Source organism: Lycium barbarum, chromosome 1 (genome assembly GCF_019175385.1).
Source record: "Lycium barbarum isolate Lr01 chromosome 1, ASM1917538v2, whole genome shotgun sequence".
NCBI classification, from domain to species: Eukaryota; Viridiplantae; Streptophyta; class Magnoliopsida; order Solanales; family Solanaceae; genus Lycium; species Lycium barbarum.
Genome location: NC_083337.1, coordinates 29,593,444 through 29,619,925, shown reverse-complemented (window position 1 = coordinate 29,619,925; position 26,482 = coordinate 29,593,444). Strand labels below are relative to the sequence as shown.

Sequence of the window (26,482 nt, the reverse complement as noted above, 5' to 3'; positions counted from 1 at the left end):
ATACATCAAGGATACGTAGACGTTCGGATCGTCATTTTAGGGGTTGAAAAGGTGCCCGAAGTAAGTTTTGTTTGATAAAACTTAGTGTTTGACTGTAAGGTTAGTTTAGTCAACTTTATGTGTCGAGAAAATTAGTCAGCTTTATTTTCAAAAATTGAAACCGTAGAAGTGAAATTAACATTCACAGCTACATTACCTCAAGATTTTTACGTTGAAATTTATTGTGTATCACCATCTTATTAGTAAATAAAACTGAAAATTTCATGCTAATTTGGGGGGAAATCGAAATTGAATGGGATAAAAGGCGTTTTTTTAAAAATCGGCTCGGCCTTGCCCGCATAGATCTCGAAAAAATATGCAAGTTCAAAAAAAAAAAACGCGTAAAACGGACGTCCGAGCGCAAAGTTATGACCATCTAAAGTTTGACGACTTTACAACTAGTTTTTATCCCTATATTTTTTAGAATTATATTTATATTCAAAATAAAGTTATGTCTTGATTAAAAAATAACACGCTTAAATCAAAATCTTAAAAAATAAAACACCCTAAAGTTTCCAAACAAAACTTACTTCGGGTACCTTTTCAACCCCTAAAATGACGATCCGAACGTCTACGTATCCTTGATGTATTGAGCGTACATTATTGTACGCAGAAAAACATATCAGGTTCTATATAAAATATTGACGTTTCGGAGTCTTGACACACGACTAATCATTGGTTAAAGTATGGAAAAAACACTAAGTTTTTTCAAACAAAACTTACTTCGGGCACCTTTTCAACCCCTAAAATGACGATCCGAACGTCTACGTATCCTTGATGTATTGGACCTACATTATTGTACGCAGAAAAAAAATATCAGGTTCTATATAAAATATTGACGTTTCGGAGTCTTGACACACGACTAATCATTGGTCAAAGTATGGAAAAACACTAAGTTTTTTCAAACAAAACTTACTTCGGACACCTTTTCAACCCCTAAAATGACGATCCGAACGTCTACGTATCCTTGATGTATTAGACCTACATTATTGTACGCAGAAAAAATATCAGGTTCTATATAAAATATTGACGTTTCGGAGTCTTGACACACGACTAATCATTGGTCAAAGTATGGAAAAACACTAAGTTTTTTCAAACAAAACTTACTTCGGGCACCTTTTCAACCCCTAAAATGACGATCCGAACGTCTACGTATCCTTGATGTATTGGGCCTACATTATTGTACGCAGAAAAAAAATATCAGGTTCTATATAAAATATTGACGTTTCGGAGTCTTGACACACGACTAATCATTGGTCAAAGTATGGAACTTACTTCGGGCACCTTTTCAACCCCTAAAATGACGATCCAAACGTCTACGTATCCTTGATGTGTTGGGACTACATTATTGTACGCAGAAAAAAATATCAGGTTCTATATAAAATATTGACGTTTCTGAATCTTGACACACGACTAATTATTGGTCAAAGTATGAAAAATAACACTAAGTGTTGCAAAAAATAAAGTTGACCAATTTTTTTTTTGTACTGTTTATATAACGCAGTATTTTACTGCGTTATACAAAATAAAAAAAAAATTGGTACTTCTATAACGCAGTATTTTACTGCGTTATAGAAAGAATTTTTTTTTTGGTACTTCTATAACGCAGTAAAATACTGCGCTATAGCATTTAACGGCTCCGTCTCCGTTAGTGCTATAGCGCAGTATTTTACTGCGCTATGGGTACTTCTGTAACTTTTTTTTTTGTTGGAGTATTTTGGTTCAAAATGTTTTTTTGGGGGGCATTTTGGTTCCGGACTCACAATTGGATGTACTGGCGGAGGCAAGATTGCTAACGGGTTCAAAAAATCAAAGAAATTATTGTCAGCGAGCTTCAAACCTGGGTGCTCTTAGAGCATTTGAACCCCATTACCATTGAGCTAAACTTTCGGGGCATGTAAAGAGAATTCAACATTTAATATATATACACATAAAATAAAAATTTAATCTTATATACTCAATGTAATTTTCCGACGAAGGGGTCGGATGAACCTCTGGCTCCATGTACATTTGCCCCCGATTGGAAGGTTCCAAACACAAGGGGTATACCCGAAGAGAACTGACTTGCTTGATATTAATCCGTGGGCGATTGAGTTCCTCTTGGATTCGTAAGAACTTTTTTTTTTTTTTGTATTTATCTACCCCATTTCAAACATGCATATTCCTATTTGTTACAGACCTAATATTCCTCAGATAAACGTATCAGAAATGCTGCCCTGACTGCGTAAGTCCAAGTTATATATTGTTTTTGTTGATATTATGTTTCTGGACATTCTTTGAAAAAGCTTTTTTTTTTTTTTAGATTGTGGGTTAATTGTCAGTTTTGATTTTCTAAACTTTTATATCTGATCAATTTCTTATATAAGACAAACATGGTAAAAGATCCCTACAGAATAAAAAGGTACTATACTTAATTTTGGTTGCACTGTTATGCTTTTTGAATAGAATTTATATCTGATTGATTAGAGGAAGGAAAAAAGGATTAAAGGGGTAAATGTAATACCGTGAAGAGTGCAAATATTCACTATCACCTCCTCCACCATCTATTATATTCTTAAGCAGATCAAACATTTTTTTGAAACTAATATTAGAAAAAGTTATATGGTGTTTGCATCACCCGTCTGTTCAAATATCTTTAAATCGTAGCTGGTTGCAAGGATTACTCTGTCTAATTTTAACAAGAACACCAAAAATTTATCCATAAGGACCTGTACACAGAGAGAGATCAGGATTGAACTATCTAGTGCATATGGGAGGTAAATGTGAACTGAATGCCCCAACAACATATCCAGTGTAATCCCACAAGTGTGTTCTGGTGAGGTTAGAGTGTACGCAGACCTTACCCTTACCTTGGAAGGTAGAGATGTTGTTTCCGATAGATCCTCGGCTCAAGGAAAAGCATATCAAAACAACTCGAATAAAGAAATAACGACAATGAACTGAATCTAATCAGAAATTTAAATTAGTACCGTATGTTGAAGTTTAGAAAAAGGAACATGTAGACGATACCGAGACATGCATTAAATCTTCGCCAGGCTTCTTCCTTTTCTTGAACTGGTGTCCTTCTACTTTCATTTGATGAAGAAAACACCTTCCACTATATCAACAATGACATCATTTCTTCTTTAGATATTTCTTTTAATTGCAGTTACTTCACTTTCTTGGACTTTCCATTACAGGTGTTTTCTATTTTTTTTTCTCATTTGTCCTTTACTTCACAATGACTCTCACTTTAATTGCGACTATGGTTTAATCCCCAACAGACACTTTCAGTGTTTCTGGGTTTTTTCGCCTTTGACAACACTTATCAGCCTGTCACAAGTCGCTTTTCCCTTACTCTTATGCTGAATTCGTGTTTATTCTAGGAGCATCTAATGAGCATGCCATTTATTTATTTTATTTGATATAGATCATTTATTTGATATGATCATTAATGAAAGTTTTGATATGAGAACCATCAATCTCTTTGATTTGAAAAATTGCAATGTTTGTTGCTTAAATCAATTACTTAAAGCTGGATTTTTTGCTTTGCTTTTTTTCCCTTCTTTGTAATGAATTATTATGGTCCCGTTCTAATAGCTCTAAATAAATTATATATGTGCATTAAGATACGAAGGCTTCTGATTCCATAACGACGAAAGCACTTTTTCACTCTTTCATATACTAGGGGATTTCACTTGAAAGCTATGGTAATCCAAATTCTTGGCTTTTCTCAAAATGGGATTAGTACAGAAGGATATTAGAATAAGTGACTCTTCTCATTTGTTAATATGTTCCAGACGGCTTGTCTAAATTGGTTGTTGCTTTGATCTTTTGTTACTCTTTTGCATGTTCAAAATAGAATTTAACATGATAGATGTAACTCAGACCACTTTATCTCATTAATGATTAAGTTATGCACCTTGGTGTTTGATAAAATGCAGGACTGAATGACATTTTATTTACCTATTTGAAGCAAAGCACAACCCTTATAATGTGATGTATAGCAGGTACTGATTCAGCCCTGTTACTTGTGATGCTTGGAATCCGCGACTTAAGTAGCACAAAAAATAAAAAGTTGAACCAAACTAGTATAAAAAAAAAAAAAAACATAAGTAGTATTCACGCACGAAATTCGTGCGTGAAAGGACCAAACTGCAAAAATGCAGCTTGACCCTTTCACGCACAAAATTCATGCGTTAAAGGACCAACTTGCAATAATACCATATACTCCTTTCACGCATGAAATGTAATAGGATATACTCCTTTCACGCACTAATTTCATGCGTGAAACCATTTTGCCTTTCACGCATGAATTTAGTCCGTGAATGGAGCATTATTTGACCGTTTTAAAGGATCAACTTGCAATAATACCATATACTCCTTTCACGCACTAATTTCATGCGTGAAGCAGCACAGTTTTTGTTTTTGGTCTTACCTTTCAAATCACATTTTTTTCCATACTTTGGGCAAAGATTAGTCATGTTTCAAAATCCCAAAATATCAATATTTTATATAAAACTTAATATCTTTTTTTGCGTACAATAATGTCGGCTCATTACATCAAGTCCACCTAAACGTTTGGATAACCGTTTTAGGGGTTCTAAGGTGCCCCGAAGTAAGTTTTGAAACTTGTCTATTTATAGGGTTTTGATTTAAGTGTTTTATTATATTTGAATGTTCAAATATAAATATTTGATTTAATAATAATTCATCCAATACGAGAGGTTTATACTAATTTAAAAATAATTCATTTTATCTAATTACAATACTAATTCAAAGTAATACAATAATAAATTACAATAATAATACAATTTTCAAGTTCTAGAGACTCTATTACTTCGAGAGGTGCTTGTACTACCACGACCTTGTTGCCCACAGGAACGCTTGTCATGGCCATATTGCTTACAGGTAGAGCACTTGCGAGAATAAGTTCTTTCACTAACATCCATTTGATTGGGTCTACGACTTCGTGAGTTAATGCCCAATTTCCTGATGTAATCCTTGTTAGCAACCATCGAAAACGGCTCGTTTGGCCAATAAGCTTCATTACCAAGTGGGTGGAATTGACCGGAATATGCTCTAAGGTAACTGTGGACCTTGTATTCCCCCGCCACATAACTTGTTACCGTTTTTCTCATTCTCTCGAAGCACTTGACAGCATGAGAACACGGCATGTGATACGTTTGCCACTTACCACAAGTGCACGTTCTTGTTGCCTCATAAACGTTATGCACGTTGCCACCCTTACCGTTGTGATAACCCGTCCTAACTTCGTAGATATGTCGAATTGGGTCATACTCGGTCATTTGGTGGTGCTCACATTTTTTTCTATAATGCTCCATAATTTTGAAGGGCTTTGGCATCCATGTCCCGCCGTCGGCTAATATCGCTCTAGCTTGTCTTGTCCTAACAACAAATCGCTCCACAACCTGCTTGAAAGTCATTCTCACTATTGCGGTGACAGGTAGTCCTCGAGCTGATTTCAGCAAGCCATTGAAAGATTCTGAGCTGTTTGTTGTGAGCATGCCCCATCTTTTGCCTCCATCAGCATGAAGCGTCTATTTTTCAACTTCGAGCTTTATCAACCAAATATATGCGGGTTCACTCACTGCCCTGATCAGATCCATTTTTGCAGCCCATTTTCGTTGTTGATGCTCCATCGCAGCCCCCCACATCAATTTGTTTAGAGTGCCATTGTGAAACGTTGATTGCAAATTTGCCTTCAAGTGTCTTAAACAATAGCGATGGTAAACAAAGGGAGGCGGCCACCCTGGTAAATTAGCCATATTGTTCAATTTGCCTTTATGACGATCAGACAACACGCATATGCCGGTACGATCCTTAATAACATGAGTTTTCAAATGGGTCAAAAAGATCCCTCATGTGTCGTTGCTCTCGTTAGCGGCAATTGCGAAAGCAAGAGGAAATATTGACCCATTGGCATCCATTCCTATTGCAATTAGGAGCTTGATGTCGTAGGCACCAGATACATGCGTACCATCTATGGATATCACTGGTCGGCAGTGAGCAAAACCATCAATGCATGGTTTGAATGTCCAAAATACGAAGTTGAAGATTTTACCCTCTATAAGCCGCCACTCTACAACAGTACTATTATTAAAATGTTGTAGAGCTGCCATATACCTTGGCAGCGATTGAAAAGAAGTATGCCAATTTCCAAAGACCATCTCAAAAGCGCGTCTACACCCGAGAAATCCCTTTCTGTTGCTTATAGTTTTTCTATATATGGTTTGAACGTTTCGAATACAATCTTTGATGGGGATCCTGCACAAGTTTAAACAAACAACATTTAGTAATTGATCTTTTAATCGATATAAGACATATGATGTACTAGGTAGGATAAGTTACCTTGGCGTTTCGGCAATGTCCTTAAGTAATACTTGAGCAATCATGTTTGTATCTAAATTATAATGATCTGCTCGATTTTCTTCCATATCACAAGTGTGTCTTTCGAGGAATTTTGTGATAGCCCACATACCATCAGGCTTAACAATTCCCCGAAGCAACCACTCACAGCCTTGATACCGTCGTTTACAAACTAGTCTCCATATCTTTGAGGTTGAAAGATCAACCTTAAACTCCCTCATGTCCTTAAAACAATAAATTTTGACAGCCCGTTGCAGCGCTTTTTTGGATGCGAACAACATTCCCTTTGCAAGGTAGCATCGATCTTTGTTGAGATCCTTTGGTTCAATCCAGGTTTTTTGCCGACTATCATCATCTTCTCTTGTGAAGACAAATGCATCATCACGACCCTGCAGGCTGTCAAGATAAAGGATATTGTTAGAATGCCACTGAATTGGGCTTTCAGAAGTTGGGTTTTCAGCCATCGGTGGTGGTACGTGGTGGTGCATTGGTTCTTGTTGGTTTTGGCTTTGAGGAATATTGTTGGTCATACCAACTTGAACATCATCATCATCATCTTCATCATCGGTTACCTCTGCATTATTAGCTAGTTCATCGTCATCACTTGATGATGACTCATAATAATTAGGAAAATCTTCATTATCAAGTGCATTCATCCTCCTACACGAAAAGTAACATATTTTAAATACCAACTTCATACATATATATAGATAAATTAATATCAAGGTAATGAACTTACTGTCGTTCATAAGCACTGTCATGGTGTGGAGAATGATCAACTCCACCGAACTGAGAGGATTGACCAACATCCATATTTGGTACCACTGGTGAGTTTTGAGAATAGTTCCTATAAAGATTTGAAAAACTGGTTATGTCATTTCACGCACAGATTTTAGGCATTGGGCATAACGTCATTTCACGCACAGATTTTAGGGTTTATGTGGTAGTTGCTGCACTTTCAATTTACGATATGAAACAATAATAAAGACTAAATATGCAAAAAAAAAAATATGTTATTTACGATAAATTTTACAACACTAATGTATATACACTATCGAGGATGGGTCCCACATGTAGTATGCCGGAGACTATCCCTATCCCTAGGCCTAAGGCTCATACCATCTCCATAGATGCCTGGTGAGAGGGCTCCTGAGCGACCGCTGGAGCAGGAGATGCAGATGGTGCCACATCAAACACGAAGTCCTCGAACATGGAGTCGTCGAACTGCAAATGTAGGCCACCTTGTAGATCACGAACATGCCGCTCACCCTGTGGATCACGAACTGGTGGATCTGAAAGTGAAGGCCAGGGCACATAACCTGAAAAAAGGTCCGGCGTATACAGAGTTGTCTGTGAAGTCGACGGCCGGGAATGAGAAGTCGATGGGATATCTGTCGACGGAGCGTCATCACCTCTGCCAGCCCTAGCACCTCTGCGACGGCCACCAGCTCCTCGGCGACCACGGCTACCTGCTGCCCCAGGTGGGGCACGGGGAACACGCTCATGGAGACGCTCAAAGTCATGTGCCTGTCTCATACCAGTCTCGGCAAGCTCAATCATCCGTGCTGCGTACTCCGCCGTCTCGGGGGACTCCGTACGGGCAGTGCTCTCATAGTGCATCGTCTGAACGGTCCGTACCTGCATATGTTTGTCAATATTAACAATTGAATAAATTTGTAAAGTAGTACATAAGACGATGGTTTAAGTTTAAGACTAATAAAACTTACCAGCGCCTCGTACGCTCCTGCGAGAGCTACATATCCCAGGCCATCTGGACGACGCCTAGAGGGGTTGCCAATAATGATGCGAGTGATCCGCATGTACCACTCCATGTACACATGGATGGGAGTGTCATGTCCCACCACCGCTAGGCTCGCCATCCTCACATCCCAAGTCTGGACCTGCTGCTGCATATGGAGTCGCCATGTATCATCGACGCCCGCACGCTCGTCCCTCGCATAGTGGTCATGCTCTCAAACCGTAGCCACGGGTATATTCTGTACATACCCAAACTGCCGTAACACGCGGTCGGGCGCGTGATACTCAACGATATCCATATGTATCAATGGACACCGCGACATCCACATGTGCTGACCAGCCCTACAAAACGCCGGCAGCTCATCCAAAATATGATCATACGGCGTCCATATAAAAGCCTGTAAAAGGAATTGAACTAGTTAACAACAAAAGACTAAAATAGTAGTTATGTGGTCTAGCGTGTGAATCCAAAATATGAACATACCGTCTGCGCCGTCATGCGGTCTAGCTGATCCCTAAACGGGAGAAGGCTGTTGTTATGACCCGTGTTTTCACACGTTTGGAAAGACTTGAATTATATTGGATTCTTGAGATATAAGATCAATTTGATATTTTGTTGAACATAAGAGTTATGCATGAAAGAATAGAGTCATGAAAGTGTGGGACAAGGCTAAGGGTAATTTTGGAAATTAGTTTCGGGAATTACAAAATTGCGATCCACAAGTTATTGGGCTTGTAAAATAAGAAGCAAATTGAGGCCCAAAAGATTAGGGGTGGCCGGCCATGATGGCCTTGGCCCAAGCCCAAAAATTTGTATTAAATTTCCATGTGAATCAATTAACTTAAGGCCATGATCCAAGCCCATTACTTGGTCATGTGCTTGGTCATGTGACCAAGTCTTTAAATGATAGACATTAGAAGACTTAAGGCATTAAGAGACTTAGAAAAAAATCAAGAACAAGAGCAAAAGAGATAGAGGGTTTCGGGTGGAGCATGGAAAAATAGCCATCAAAAATATTGTTCCAAAAATTTATTTCTTGTTGTTTTCCTACTAAGTCAAGGTTCCTTTGTAACTTGGTATAGTTGGTTTGGAGTGGGGAGCATCCAATTCACCAAAGTGATCATATATCCAAGTGAAGAAAACTTGAAGAAAAGGTAAGAATTTCTACCTTTTATTTGTGTTATGAAGTTTTGATTGTGTTGTAGTTTATGGAAATGTGTTGATTGTATGAAGAAATGGAAGTTTGCAAAGTGGGTATGTAGTATATATGTATGGCCGTGTATATACATGTTGTATAGCCAAGAATGTATAGAATTCATGTTGTATTCTAGTTGTGAATGTGATGGAATTTATGTTGAGAATGAAAGTGGAATAAATTTGTTTGAATGGAGAAAAATAGCATATGGCCGTGTGGTATATTTGACTTGGGAATGAAATGGATTAAGTTTGTTTAGAGTATTGGAGTGTTGTTGTAATGCTTGATATGTAAATGAAGTTAGAATGATATAAGTTTGTATTGAATTGGAATGTAGAAACTTATGTCGTTTTAGTATGATTTTTCCGACATTAAGGAAATGAAGTTGTTTGGTTGTTAGTTGTGATGACCATTGATGAATTTGGAAGTTGGAAACTTGTTATGAAGTTGTATGCCAAAGATTTGATGTTTTGCATAAGTTATGATTTTGGCGGAAGATTGTATATCATGTATATCGAGTGTATATCTTAAGGAAAACGATATGAAATGTTTCTAGAACTATATGGTGATGATCATGATGGTTGTTGAATATGAAATTATTGATCTTAGTTGAAAGTTGGTTGAATTGAAGATTATGTCAACTTGTGAGAAAAATAACTAGTTGAAGGATATTTGTGTTTTTAATGTTCATTGTTGATATTGTTGTTGTCGTTTGGGTTGTTGTTGATGATTTATAGCCGAGTTGAATTCTCGGGGTGTCATATGTATAGGGGAAGTGCTGCCGAAATTTCGGTAGCCAAATATGCTTAAAGTTGAAATAATGGCATTAATAATTCACAATTGGTAAACTTGACCAATTGCAGTTTTTCGACGAAACGGGAAGTGAGTTTGGAAAGGCTTAAGGAGCGCGAAAGGTATGTAAAGCAAACCCAATTCTTCCCTTGGCATGCCCTTAGTGTATTAGGGTTGGATCCGGGCCTCGAAGGACCTCTTGGCCCTCGGAATCCGCAAGACAAAATTTCAGTTTTTCCTTCAGTAGAATTGAACCATTTTGATACGCTTTTTCTGAAATTATGCAATTGTGCTCTAAATTACTCAGAAAGTCATAGGATGTCTGTATAACCTTCGTAGATGATATTATATGTTTAGAGGGCACGATTTGAGCCCGCCGCCTTATTTGTTCTGAGGCGGGCCCACTATTTACGTTTTTGCCCCTAATGTGTTAAAGCTTCATTTTTAAGCGATTTTTGAAAGAAATGTTTTAATTACCCTACTAATCGCTTAACGAATATTATTTTAAATATTCTGTTAAATATTATAAATTATTTTGACACTCGGAATGACTTCGGGAAAGTTATACTTCTGTAATTTATTATGATATCCGAAATACATTTATTATGATTCCGTCCGACCCCATTGGATTTGTTTGTCTTTGATACGCTTCATCGAGTCTTTGAAAACATTTATTATATTTTTAAATTGCATTAGTCTCTCACTACTCCATTCGTGGATGTCCCAATGTTTCCCACACTGAGCCCGGGCCAGGATATGTTGTCAAGCGTAATTCTCTGCATTGTTCGCCGCGCCCCGATGTGAGGGGGCAGGTATACGCGTACATGGGTCTGTGGAGTATGATGTGCCATGTCCGCCTATTCTGATCTGATCTGCTATGGCCATTCTGATATGACATTTTATGATACGGGGCCACGCCCCCTTTTCTGATTCCTCTGTATTGTGGCACCAGTGTCGGGAGGGTGACCACGTTCTGTCTGCCGAGTCCCGTGGCAGGGATCGGATATGATATGACATATGTTTCTGTACACATTCTGTCTGATTTGGAAATATGCATTTGACACTCTGGATTTTGTACCCATTTTCTGTAATCATTATGATTTGACTTCTGTGATTCCGCTTTACATATTCAGTACATATTTCGTACTGACCCCCTTTCTTCGGAGGCTGCGTTTTCATGCCGCGCAGGTACGGACGACAGGTTTGCTGATCCGCACGTTTAGGATCCCATTTCTGCTATTTTGGGGCGCTCTCTTCTACAGAGCCCATCTTTTGGTACAGTCTGTCACTGCTATCTGGATATGTACTTTGTTCAGGGTATGACGGGGCCCTGTGCCGTCTTATGATTATGATATGTTCTGTAGAGGTCTGTGGATACATCTGTGTGGGTTCTGTACATATGTTTGGGATGTTTTGGTTTTATGACAGCCTTTTCGGCTTCTGTGTGCCAAGTCTGCTTTTCTGCTAAATTCTGTAGCATCCACTAATGTTGCTATTATATTACATTATTTTGATAATATGCTAAATTGGGTATCGGGTACGTATAGGTGCCCAGCTAGGGCACTGGTCGCGGCCCACGGAGTTGGGTCGTGACAGCTGTGGTGCGTCTCCACACATCGGCGTACGCCTCGCGACCATCTCCGCGCGTATGGCATCGGGATAGTAAGATAGTCAGCGGGAGGGTCAGCTGGTATGGGCTGAAAAGGTCTCAACCTAGTCCACACCCATATCTAATATAGTCAATTAAAAAAAAAATTATCAGTCGTCGTTTGAAATAAATATATTTTGTGTATAATTACACACACTTAAATATATTACCTGAAGAAGCGAGCAAAATGCAGGGACCTCTACCCTCGTGCCCATAGAACATCGGCATAATCCTCGATACATGTAGCCTAGCACAGCAGCGCCCGAACTATAACATCCTATCTCGGCGAGATCGTCGATATACCGAAGATACCTCAAGCTCATATGCGAACCCGAAGTGTTCGGGAATAGGATGGCCCCGAATATGATGAGTAGGTATAGACGCGCACGTCGATCAACATCAGCCTGAGGCGTGTCCTCTCCAATCGGATGCTGCATGTCTGTGAGGCGCAAGTGAGCGTAAAGGGCCGACAACAAAAGCCGACTCTGGCCGGAAATATGACCATCCATAGCCGCGAAACCGGTGAGCCTAATCAACTCACCCCGGTAAGGCGGCAGCACAGAAGGCTCCTCAATATACAATGGGCGTCCATCAACCTGTATCCCATAAATGACCTCCACATCCTGAAGGGTAATGGTAGCCTTACCGGTGCGGAGATGAAATGTGTGTGTCTCCGGTCGCCACCTCTCAATCAATGTCGTCACTAGCGACCTATCGTGTTGTACCCGACCAACTTCGACACACCGGTAGATACCGCCCCGACATAGTCTATCCAGGACACGAGGATCTGGTGGGCGAGCAGCTAAGATCTCCCATGCTGAGTCCCCTAACCGGGTACGGACCTGAGACTCAGGCTGCAGGTCGGATGTCCATATATGTTGCGACCTATGCTCGGGCTGAAGATACAGTAACTCTCGGTCGAAGGGCCCCGGATCAAGAGGATGGTGATCCATCTATTTTACGCATTTTAAATAAATCATTAACAAGTAGTATTAGTATTAGTTATGTAATCTTTTATCGAATATTTTATTAAAGATTGTGGTGACCCATCTGTTTTACGTATTTTAAATAAATCATTAACAAGTAATATTAGTTATGTAATCTTTTATAGAAAATTATATTAAGGATTTTCAATCCTAAGCTACGGGTTAAGAATCCTAAACTAACGGTTTTCATTCCTAAAATATAAAGATAAGTCAAATAATTAACAATTAGTTAGCATACAATTAGTATAAATAATTAATAAATAAAGAAATAACTAACTAATCAAATAATTAACAAGTTATTATCACATATTTAATAAATAAACAATTAAGTAACTAATCAAAAAATTAATAAATTATTATCGTATATTTAACAAATAAACAATTAATTAACTAATGAAACAATTAAGAAATTATTAACAAATAAACAATTGGCTTAACAAAAACAAAATAAATAATTAGCCAGTCTAACAATTAATAAATACTTAAGTCGCTAATCCAACAATTAACAAATACTTAAGTCGCTAATCCAACAATTAACAAATACTAAATAAACAAGCAATAAATAATTAACTAATTAACAATAGATAAACAAATAAAAAAAATGAAAAAATGGCCAGTCCCAACAGTGCACGGACTGCCCAAAAACGCAAAAAAAAAAAAAAAAAAAAAAAAAAAAAGGGTAATGCACCACAGTTATACAATGATCATGCTTAGGATAATAATATATTTAACAATGTAATAGAAAATTCATAGTGAAATACCTAGATTGAAGCTTTTTTTGAGTTTTTGAAATATTTTATACGCCGCTCTATTCCGAAATCCAACCTTAGAAACTTGTTCCTACACTTCAATATACCAAGAATATTGAGTTTTGGATTGAAAAATAACACGAAATTATCGTTTTAAGGGGGGTGGGACCACTGGAACGGGGTTTAATGGGGGTGGGGAAGGGAGCAGTCGCTGGTGGGGAAGATGGGGTCAATATATGTTGACCCATTCACGCACGAATTTCGTGCGTGAAAGGCCTCATCTGCAATTTTGCAGTTTGGTCCTTTCACGCACGAATTTCGTGCGTGAATACTACTTATGTTCTTTTTTTTTTTTGTACTAGTTTGGGTCAACTTTTTATTTTTTGTGCTACTTAAGTCGCGGATTCGTGATGCTTGTATACTCATGTCTTTCTAATTCTTTTAATTGCAGAATCAACACAATGCTAAGGTTGAAAAGTCAATAAGCAACTGAAAGAAAAAGGATAATTATTAGGTACGTTTTGCATTACAACTATATTATATTTCACGAGAATTCAAAGTGGTACTTATTTTACTTAGAGCCTGTTTGGATGGGCTTATTTTAAGCAGTCAGCCAGCTTATAAGCTGCTTTAGATAAGCTAAGTCAAATGGGCTCAATTATTTTTTTGAGCTTATTTTAAGCACAAAATGACTTTAAGCTGGCCAGCCAAACACTCAAAAAAGCTGAAAACAGCTTATAAGCAACTTATAAGCCAATCCAAACAGGCTCTTAGTCTATCATGTTTCTATACTTTTGTCTTGTTTGATTCACATATTTTGTCTTGGCAGCTGAGCTAACACCAAATACCTTTGAAACTAGCAAATGCAGTTCAAAGAAATATTATTGCCCTCTTTTTATATGGTGTAACGTTTTCTGAACAAGATGAATCTTGGCTTAATAAACAAGTTATCGTTTGGCCATTGTTCCCATCCACTTAAGATGGGAGCAATTCATATCAGTTCACTGAATGACATGCCGAACTTCAGTGAACCCTTGGATGTCTTCAATTGAGGGGTTCTTTTCTCGACATGTGGTGTCATTTTTATAATTGACTGAACCATGGTTGATGTGGTAAAGAAAGCTATCTATGATCTAATCGAACTCGGGAGAGATGGGATCATTCAAGCGTTAGAATGACGTGTTAACTAGGAGGCACAGATTAGCCATTAGGAGTAGATGCTATTTGTGATATAGTTCAGCTAAGATGCTGTTACACCTCGAAAATTTTTCGCATCGTTTGTGTCGTAAGCAAACTAATGTAAGCTCGGAGAGGTCATGGAACCCTTATAAGGTTAAGGAATACTTTTAACAAGTGCTAAACAAGTGTCTAAAGGTTTCAGCATCAAGCGAATCGAAGAAATTAAGTTTGTAAAATTTTTGGAAAACTTGACAGAATTTTGGACGAGAAATTCTGGTCCAACTTGAGGGAGGTGTATCTCCTATAATATGAGGAGTTATGGAATGTATAACCTATGTAAATTGAAGTTCATTTAGTCTAGTTTCTAATTCAACAAACCGTTTGTCGATACGACATCGGAGTAGAAAGTTATGAGCATTTCAAGACAGGCTGCCAGATGGCTTCTCCGCGGGCCCAGTTGGAAAGTGGATCGACTTTCAAAGGGTATAAATACACCATTATCCCTCTTTTATCATCACTTACACTTCTGTGGAGCTCTAGAAACATCCATATACGTCTCCTAAACACTTATAGCCCCTTAGATCAAGAATTCAACAAGATTACATTAAACTAGTTCATGAAAAGTGATTGTTCTTGCTTCTACTTGATGTTGTGGTGAGTTTAGTCTTGAATAAAATTGGTGTGACTAAATTTCTTCAAGTATAAGGTATGTTCTTCAACTTTACTTTGATATTGAGTCGTTTTTAGAGGATTTTACTGGTTTAACATGAAGGAAAACATAGTACAAAGGTCGTAGTTTGATATGTTGATGGTCTTGGCTTATGGGCTGATTTTCGAAGGAAGTCTTGGACGGATTTATATAAGTTTCTCATGTAGTACCTTGATTATGTTATTGTTGATATTGTTATTGATGTTTGGGAGCTGTTTTGGAATTGGTTCGGAGTAGATAATATAGGGGAAATGTTGTCCGAATTTCGTTAACTTATTAACTAACTAAGTTTGAGTGTGTAAGTGTTCCTATGGCCTGATTATTGTATGAATCATCTTGGATGTAGATTTGCAGGCTCGGAAGGTTGACTTTGAGTGGCTAAGTAAGCAGCAAGGTATGTTAAGGTTGTCCCTTTCTTTCTTAAGGCATGATCCTATTGTTACGAACTTTCACAAATGATGTCCATAATGATTCCTCTGATACAAATGCTAGAAGCTTACATTCTTGATTACTATATTATTGATGTTGGTCTCACCTTATGATTATTGTTCCTTCAAGGTGAGATATGCCAATGATGTTAGCTCCATAATGGAAATTGGAGGTATAACGACCTTAGGTCACTCCGATGAATTTAGAAATGTGTTCTCAAGGATTGTTTTGTAAGACATGAATAATATGTTAGTTATGAGATCCCTAACAAGGTATTTAATGCTAGAAGAGAGGCTTATGATGTATCTCAGGATTTGGTTAAGGTTTAGTTAATCGCGAAGAAGTCTTAATGGCCTAGAAATGTTCTTATAAGTCTTATGTAATCATGTAGGCGTCAACGGATAAGTAATTATCATGAGAAGAGCATATAAGCTAATAGATAAAGAATGAACACTAGAAGTATATAAAGGGTACCTATAGGAGATATTTGGATCGGGCTGCACGTTCCGCAGTTCATGCATTCATAATTGGATTTGGCTGCACGTTCCACTGCACATGCATTCATAATTGGATCGGGCTGCACGTTCCGCAACACATGCATTTATATTTACCACTGGTCTGGCCAGTTGGGCAGTTATGTATTTACCATCATGCTACGGCTAGTTGGGCAGTTATACCACTATGCGACGGCTGGTTGGGCAGTTATTACCACCGAGCTACGGCCGGTTGAGTAGTTACCACCGATCAGTCAGGCAGTTGCGCTCTACCATCGGGTGATAATCGGATGGGCAATTACCACTGATCAGTTGGGCAGATAGTACCAGGATGATAAGTGGGTCAGAGCTACAATATTATACACAGATATAGTTGAGCATATGAGAGTATAGAGAGGCATGCATTATACATGGATTGGGTTGCACGCCGTAACATATGTTCGGATAACGTTCTGGTAATAAGCTAACCAGGGCCATGGTAGGGTATATAGACATAGTGGAGATTGCAAGAATATGAAGAGGTATATATATGTATGCTAGATTTACATCGGTAGCTCAGAAGTGCCAGGTTGATTCTTATCCTTCTTTTTTACAGTATATGTTTGTTATGTTATATTTCCGCGTTACATACTCGGTATATTATGCGTACTGACGTCCCTTTGCTGGGGGCACTGCGTTTCATGCCCGTAGGTCTTGAGATACAGGTTGACGGATCTCTCAGTAGGATATCAGCTCAGCAGGTAGTGTCGTGGCACTCCACTTGCTTCGGAGTTGCTCCGTGAGTCAGCATGGTTGCATATGCATTTGCATGGGTATGGCGGGGCCCTATCCCGGCCACATTATGTCATGTACTCCAGTAAAGGCTCGTAGACAGATATGCACAGTTAGATGTCCTATGATCACCTCGATCTATATTCTATTATATCATTACTATAGATAGCCTTGCTGGCATGTGTACTTGGGATTAGCTTGATCACGTATGTATATTATCTTTTGGGCTTGTGTCCCATACAGTTTATGATATTTATGAGTTAGCATGATGGCCCACTCAGGTATGATTATGTGATGTATGTATGTTTTGTGGTGCTCGGTAGGTTAGCTCCGGGTGCCCGTCGTCGTTCTCTGGTTGGGTCGTGACAGAAGTGGTATGAGAGCAGTTCGTCCTAGGGTTTGTCTACGAGCCGTGTCCAGTAGAGTCTTGTTTATGGGTGTGAAGAACGCTACACTTATAAACAGGATCCCATAAACAGGAGGCTGCAGGGCATTTAGGATGGTTACCCTTCTTTGTATCCTCGATCGTGTTATAGTGCTGACTCATAGGGTGTGAATTTTCAACCTTGACCTCTGTTGTTTTATAGTTTGATGACGACTTCTTCAGAAAGGACTACGGGTGATTCGAGGATTGCAATGATGACAAGGGAAAAGAAAAGGAGTAATATTAAAGAGGAATCTAGAATGGAATATGTGGTTAGACAATCAGTTAAAATTATGAATATGTTGATAGTACGGTGGAAAAAGATATATTGTAGTAATAAGGCAAAAGTATGATTAATCAGGAAGGGCATGTGTGGGGAACATAGTTCGATGAAGAGACTATATCTACAGAATTACAAATGATGGGTATTTAGATATGAATGACTTGTAAGTAAAGGAAGATAGTACAGTACAAGGGGATAAGCAATGACGTCAGGAACAATTATTGCGGTAATATTGTTTGTACACCCTTGAGGGTGGTATCTATATATTATATAAAATTTTGTTAAGATAACTTTTGAACTATTCTGATGAGACTTAAAAAGAAGAGAAGTATGATGGGATTTTCAGTTGGGTAATAGCGAAGGACTGTAGTTATACTGTGAGTGGTTATCAACCTTAGAAGTGTTTTATTAATGAGATGAGACATCGATATGATTAGATGGGAGCTGTATTTTCCCCTCGAGGTAAGACGTGGAAAGGATACATATGTGTTTAAATATGATCCTTGAGTGTAAATATGCATTGAGTGTAAATATGCCAATGATTTACGAGCAGAAAGAGGTGAAATAGGAATTCTAGAAACGAAAAAGAGTATCAGTTATGAGGATGTAGATGTTTAATGTCTAAAGGGGATAAGATACGGAATAAAAGATTCGCCAAGGATAGTTATTATTTGAATGTTTAAAAAGGGATATGATTGGTTAGAAAATGTAAAAGAGCAATGTATGTCATTCAATGAGCTAGATATTGACGAGGGCCTCCTTATGGTATAGAGTATATTGGCAAGGGTGTTATACAGAGATATGGGATTCATATATCCGCATTTGTTTCCATTACTAAAGGAGATCCAGACTGAGACATCATAGCCTTCAGGTATGTATATGTTGCTAATTACTGTCATTAGTCGTGTGGGGCCATTGTTATTACTAATTGTTGTAGCCCTGTGTGGCATTGTGCTGTTGGTTTACTGCATGACAGGTTGGTAGAACTACAGTTACAGATAAAGCTCTGCCGAAATTTTCATAAGATCTCTGAGAGTTTAACATTAGGACGAATGTTTTGGGGGGGGGGGCGGGAAGTTACACCTCAGTTTTTTTTTTTGCGTCCTTTGCTTAGTAAGCAAACTAATGTAAGCGCAGAGAGGTCATGAAACCCTTATAAGGTTAAGGAATACTTTTAACAAGTGCTAAGCAAGTGTCTAAAGGTTTGGGATCAAGTGAATCGAAGAAATTAAGTTTGTAGAAATTTTGGAAAACTTTGCAGGATTTTGGATAGGAAATTCTGGTCCAACTTGAGGGAAGTGTATCTCCTATAATATGAAAAGTTATAGAATGCATAACCTATGTAAATTGAAGTTCATTTAGTCTAGTGTCCAATGCAATAAATCGTTCATCGATACGACATCGGTGTAGAAAGTTATGGGCGTATACATACCATATTATCCCCCTTTTATCATCATTTATACTTCTTTGGAGCTCTAGAAACATACATATACTTTTCCTAAACACTTATACCCCTTTAGATCAAGAATGCAACAAGATTACACTAAACTAGTTCATGAAAAGTAATTGTTCTTGGTTCGACTTGATGTTGCAGTGATTTTGGTCTTGAAGAAAGTTGGTGTAACTAAATTTCTTCAATTATAAGGTATGTTCTTCATCTTGACTTTGATATTGAGTTGTTTTTTGGAGGATTATAATGGTTTAAAGTGTAGGAAAACATAGTATAAAGGTCGTAGTTTGATATGTTGATGTTGTTAGCTTATGGGCTGATTTTCGAAGGAAGTCTTGGACGGATTTGTATATGTTTTTCATGTAGTATCTTGATTATGTTATTGTTGATGTTGTTATTGATGTTTGGGAGCTGTTTTGGAATTGGTTCAAAGAAGATAATATAGGGGAAATGTTGTCCGTGTATAAGTGTTCCTATGGCCTGATTGTTGTATGAATCATCTTGGATGTAGATTTCCAAGCTCGAAAGGTAGACTTTGAGTGGCTAAGTAAGCAGCAAGGTATGTTAAGGCTGTCCCTTTCTTTCTTAAGGCATGATCCTATTGTTGTGAACTTTCACAAATGATGTCCATAATGATTCCTCTCATACAAATGCTAGAAGCTTACATTCTTGATTACTATATTATTGATGTTGGTCTCACCTTATGATTATTGTTCCTTCAAGGTGAGATATCCAATAATGTTAGCTCCATAATGGAAATCGGAGGTATAACGACCTTAAGTCACTCCTATTAATTTAGAAATGTTTTCTCAAAGAATATTTTATAAGACATGAATAGTATGCTAGTTATGAGATCTCTAACGAGGTATTTAATGCTATAAGAGAGACTTATGATGTACCTCAGGATTTGGTTAAGGTTTTGTTAATCGGGAAGAAGTCCTAATTGCCTAGCAATGTACTTATAAGTCTTATGTAATCACGTAGGTGTCAACGAATAGGCAATGATCATGAGAAGAGCATAAAAGCTAATAGATAAAGACTGAACACTAGAAGTATATAAAGGGTACCTATAGGGGATATTTGGATCGGTTGCACGTTCCGCAGCACATGCATTCATAATTGGATCGGGTTGCACGTTCAGCAGGACATGTATTCATAATTAGATCGGGTTGCACGTTCCGCAACACATGCATTTATATTTACCACTGGTCTATGACCAGTTGGGCAGTTATGTATTTACCACCATGCTATGGCTGGTTGGGCAGTTATACTACCGAGTTACGGCCGGTCGGGAAGATATGTATTTACCACCATGCTACGGCTGGTTGGGCAGTGATTACCACCGAGCAACGGTCGGTTGGGCTGTTACCACTGATCAGTTGGGCAGTTGCGCTCTATCATCGGGCAATAATCGGATGGGCAGTTACCACTGATCAGTTGGGCAGATAGTACCAGGATGATAAGTAGGTCAGAGCCACAGTATTGTACATAGATGTAGTTGAGCATATGAGAGTATAGAGAGACATGCATTATACATGGATCGGGTTGCATGCCGTAATATATGTTCGGATAACGTTCTGATAATAAGCTAACCAAGGCCATGGTAGGGTATATAGACATAGTGGAGATTTCAGGAATATGAAGAGGTATATATATGTATGCTAGATTTACATCGGTAGCTCAGAAGTGCCAGGTTGATACTTATCCTTCTTCTTTACAGTATATGTTTATTATGTTATATTTCCGCCTTACATACTCGGTACATTATTCGCACTGACGTCCCTGTGCTGGGAGCGCTGCGTTTCATGCCCGCAGGTCTTGAGATATAGGTTAACAGATCTCTCAGTAGGATATTAGCTCAGCAGGCAGTGTCGTGGCACTCCAATTGCTTCGAAGTTGCTCTGTGAGTCAGCATGGTTGCATATGCATTTGCATGGGTATGGCGGGGCCCTCTCTCGGCCACATTATGTCATGTACTCCAGTAGAGACTCGTAGACAGATATGCACAGTTAGATGTCCTATGGTCACCTCGGTCTATATTCTGTTGTATCATTACTATGGATAGCCTTGCCGGCATATGTACTTGTGATTAGCTTGATGACATATGTATATTATCTTTTGGGCTTGTGTCCCATACAGTTTATGATATTTATGAGTTAGCATGATGGTCCACTAAGGTATGATTATGTGATGTATGTATGTTTTGTGGTGCTCAGTAGGTTAGTTCCAGGTGCCCGTCACGGCCCTCCGATTGGGTCGTGACAGATGCATCTTTTTGTTCAATTTTAATGCACAATATGAATTTTTGGAGAGTTTATGAGTTGTCTTTGACATCGAAAACTTATTATTGCAGAATGATCCTCGAACATTGGTTTGAGTTGCTACATTTAACTGATCAACTATCTCAAGCGTGCATTGCAGCAGGTATAACACATTCAAATGTGTTTGACTCACCTAAATTAAGATTTGAACTCTGAAATTAATGTTGAACCTTAAATCAGTTATCTACTTATCTTAACCTTTTTTCTCGTTGTTGCACAAATGATGAATTGACAATTACCTTTAAGGGAACATGCAGAACTACTAATATGATTCTTGTCGGATTTCGAAAATGTGTTGCCTTAGATGATTAACTAAATGCAATACTTTAAGAATTTTGATAAGTGAAAATTTAAAAAATGAAATCTTAACCAAGACATATCTGAGGATGGGGAGTTAGGAGTACTTCCTAAAACAAAGTAAAATTGTTGTTTCCTTTTAAGCTCCGTCCGAAAATATTTCAGAATCGTGGCAAGTTTCTTCGACTTTCTCCGTTTAAAACATGCAAATGAGATGGCCATCAAACCATTGTGATTAGGACATTCCCTCTAACTTCGTATACTTGGTCCTTTATTTTTCTGAGGAAGTACCCAGAAGGAACACACGCTGCCAACTATAGCAAATAGAATCTGGATTTTATCCACTTGAAGAGTCACTTCTTTTATTAGTTGGACCACCAACATAAACAATTTGAAAGTCGGATCTCTTTTGCACAATAATATTGCGAAAATGCTGATGCTAAGCAGGGGCCCGGACCATCTAGTTTCTTAATATTAACCTTTTTTTTTTTCACACTCATGAAATACCTTGGATGCTAATTAAAAAGTACTGTATGTTTTTCTTTTACCAGATGTCGCGAGAAATAGAATTAGAATGTCCAAATAATTGAGGAAAAATAAACATTCATTATTCATCATATGTATGTATATGTGAGATACAAGTTATTATTCTCACATGGAAATAGGGATCAGTATTGGGTTTGGATCCTTATTTGTAAGTTTAATTTGTGTGGTAATTTTTTTCAGAGAGTGAGGATCAAAAAGTGTGAGGGTGTAGTCTCCAAGAAAACCAACATATTTATAAAGTCCTTTGGGATCTGTTTTTCCATTTTGGTCACGAGTTCTCCATTCTGACATGAGCTTGTCTACAACGTCGCCTACTTGAGTGTTTTTGAAATTTTCATCGAACAAGCACAAGCCAGTGCAATTCATTCCTGGCCTCCATGGTGCCCACACTATCATTCCTTCCACTCCTGGATGTGAAAATGCCTCTCTCATGATTTCTTCCAAGTAAAGTGCCTGTTAATAAATTAATTAATTGATTGATTGGTTGTACAGAAGATGCCAGGGACAAATAATCGATACATACCTGATTTGGATTGTTCTGAACATCCATTTCAGTTAGCCAAATGGGCATTTGGGTTTGACTAATAAAATCAAATACAGCTCGCATGTAAGGCATCAATGGTTTTCCCGATCCAAAATGAGCTTGTAGTCCAAATCCTACTGTCAAGTTCTCGTTGCCTGGATAAGATCTGATCTCTTTCCACTTATTTATATACTTGTGTGGACCTGCATATACATCTCCTGGAATTTCAAGGCTATTAAACTCATTCAGATATAACGTTGCATTAGGATCTATGACATGTGCTATATGATAAAACATGCCAGAAGCCTGTGGTCCAATCTTTTCTTCAAAAAAATTGAAGTGCAAGTTCTCGTTCACAACGTCCCACTCGAAAATATCATTTGAGTATCGTGCCATGACAGATGCCAGACGCCTCACTTCTGTAGCCAAAAGCTCTTTGGGTGTCATATCGTGTAGCCAATTCTGATTCATTTTTGGTTTGTCCCACAGAACAGTGTGCCCTCGTATTGCTATCCCATTGTTCTTGAAGAATTGGAACATGCCATCTGGTATTGTGTAGTTTTCTATGCCTCGCCGACTTTCTGTCCAGTACCACTTCATTTGATTAGTGAAGACAGTTGCAGTAAAACCCTTTTTAAGAAACCATTCTTGGTATTTCTTGATCTGCAGGATGGCCTCCGTAACACCACAGCCAATATGGAAATATGGTTTAGTAAACTTGATGTTTACTTTCACTCCCCGGATTGGTTTTCCTAATTTGTCCGTTATTTGTAGCACAATTTTCCTTTTTCTTACCTGAAAAATCATGTTAGTAGCAATCCAAAATTGAGAGTTAATTGCACATTTTTCTTATATGTGGTTCAAACAAAAAGTAGTTCATAAGTAGCCAATGGTAGTAATTAAGAATGTAATGGACGTGTATATAGCTTACCTGTGTTATGGCTCTATTTTGGTGTTCAAGCCATTCGGTTTTGTTGAACTCCTTCAAGGAAACGTTATCCACCCAAAAATCAACCGTCTGATTGTGACACTGGGCAATAATAACAAAAAATATTAGTAGCTAGAGATGTCAACGAGGTGAAATATTCATTATAATCACAAATTGGTTTATATAGTAATACAGAAATTGCCATAACAAGTATGTGGTGTATAAGTTTTCTGTTGAGGTGGGATCAAAAGTAACCTACTTTTGTAATTATCTGTTAGTAATATATTTGGGGACAAGGTTAATGCTCCTTACATTAAAGAGACCGTCTTATAAAGGTTACAAATCCATTCATTTTCTATATAGAAACTTATGTTTAAGTCACGTGATAGTAAAAAAATTTCTTACTCTCAATGTCTAAAACTTAAAAGACTCCAAAAAGAAAAAGTGAAATTAACGCCACGCCAGCAAATGGATACAATACTATTTTTAAAGACAAATTAATGAAAATGAAATACTACTTAAAAGAAGTAGATGTAATTAAGGGCTTACTACAAAATACAGTTCAGTTTGAAGAGGAGATTCTGGTTGGAAGCCTCCTTTAAGCATGGTCCAACAACCAGGTTTGACATTTCCAGAGGCAATAACCCTCCTTGTGTTTTCTTTAGTTATTATTGCAGCAGATACCGTTGTCTCACTTCCTTCACTAACTCGTACCCAAGCTTTGGAAAGAAAAAAAAAGAAGATGATTTCACAATAACCAACCAATCTATATGCAAATTGTACAAATTGTATAGAGTGTGAACTAAATACCTGAAAATGTATAATAATACCCTTGCTCCATGAAAATTTGCTGGGAGAAAGTTTCATTATACTGGCTCCTATTATAGGCCACCAAGAAGTTGTTTTTCGAGAAAGACCGTCTTACTTCAATTCTGGCATCTCCCATAGCTTTCCATCCTTGCAAGCTTAGGTCAAATTTTGGGTTTATCAACTTTCCTCCTTTATATTGAACACGTTGAGGTTCAACCAAGCACTGATCATGAAAAGAAGTTACACCGTTAGTGTATATATATTACACCAAAAACTAACATGACCAGATTTTGTTACAAAAATAAAGCAAGTATAAGTTGTTACCTCAATACTAGCATTGTAATTATAAGCCGCTCCAGCTTCAACTCCAAGTCCTAAAGGAAATAGAAATAATATGTAAGAAACACAACTTTATCACTAACAAACTGTTGGATATTATTATGAAGGTTGAAAGGGGGGACATAGAATGGAAATCTGTAAACTTTTGGGTGTCCATTATTAATTCACTTTACCTAATCCTAAAATGGTTAAAAGGAAAACAAAGACAAACCTGGAAGAAGTAGGAGGCAACATAGAATTACTCCATATGCACAAGAAACTGTCATATAAAAAAAATCCTGAAAAATAAGTGGAATTAACAATCAACGAAAGAAGAAATGAAAAAGAAAGATCAAGAAGAATTGCACAATTTATGTAGGAAGAAGAATATAATGCATTGGAATATAATTACCATCATTGTTATCTCAACTGAGAGGAATTATCTTTTTTTTTTTTTTTTTTGTCAAAAGGCTACCAAGATTGTGATCCAGCCAAGATTTGTTGCGGCGAACATAAAAGCCAAGTCATAAGTTTAATTCACCAACAAGTTAAATAACTCCCAGGAGCCAAGTAGTAACGTTATATTTGGCAAACACAAAGTAAAAAGAGTAATTAAGTTCTAATTAATTCATCCCAACAAATTAATTGCATACGTTAATTTTGTTAATTAACTTCTACGTATTTAACCATCTCATATTTTTTTTTTCTAATATGGTGGTAAAGTCATAATGCCACATAAATCGTTATCACAAGGCATAGAGGGGGAGTTCATCTACACCATAAATTGATTCATCTTTTGCAGCATAAAAAAGATATATACCGTAGAATCGTAACTATAAATACAAGTCTAACTGAAATGTATCTATTTGTTGTTTTATAGTCTTATTGATGCATCGTTTTTTTTTTGGTCGGACAAACCGTATATATTAATCACATCAGCAAAGTCATTACATCAACAGAAACAACTGTTAGGATTGGAAAAGTCTTCTATTCATAACCGGAACTGAATTACAATAGGAGGAGCAACTCTCACACTCAACTATTACAAAAAAAACCAATCTTAAACTGAATACATATATCTCACTCAAGTGTTTTGCTTACTGTTTTTCTCTCTTGCTCTTGGTGATACACTATAACTGAGCTTAACACCTGTATTTACAGTGTTGGATGTGGACTGACTAGTCAAAGGCAATTATGTAGTTTGACTGGTCAATGGTAATGATGTGGTCAAGTGTAATGATGGGGTCAAATGTGATGATGGAATCAAATATGATGATGGAGAATGGACCCTACAAATCTCCCACTCCAGTCTCCGTCGAATATTATTCAATCCAACTATGTCAGAACACAACTTGTGTTTCTCGCATGGCACCACATTTGTTAGCATGTCTGCAGGATTGTCATTTGTGTTGATCTTGGAGAGCTTCAGTTCATGTTGCTCGACTGCTTCTCTGAGCCAGTGA

The 26,482-nt window shown here is 37.7% G+C and overlaps 1 long non-coding RNA gene across 1 annotated transcript; it reads left to right on the top strand.

Moving 5' to 3' along the window:
* The first annotated feature begins 1,884 nt into the window (after positions 1-1,884).
* Positions 1,885-21,844, top strand: LOC132635401 (uncharacterized). Its single transcript, XR_009580510.1, has 4 exons — positions 1,885-2,147; positions 3,963-4,028; positions 13,989-14,051; positions 21,630-21,844. It is a non-coding gene; the product is annotated as an uncharacterized LOC132635401 (long non-coding RNA).
* The last annotated feature ends 4,638 nt before the right edge of the window (positions 21,845-26,482 follow it).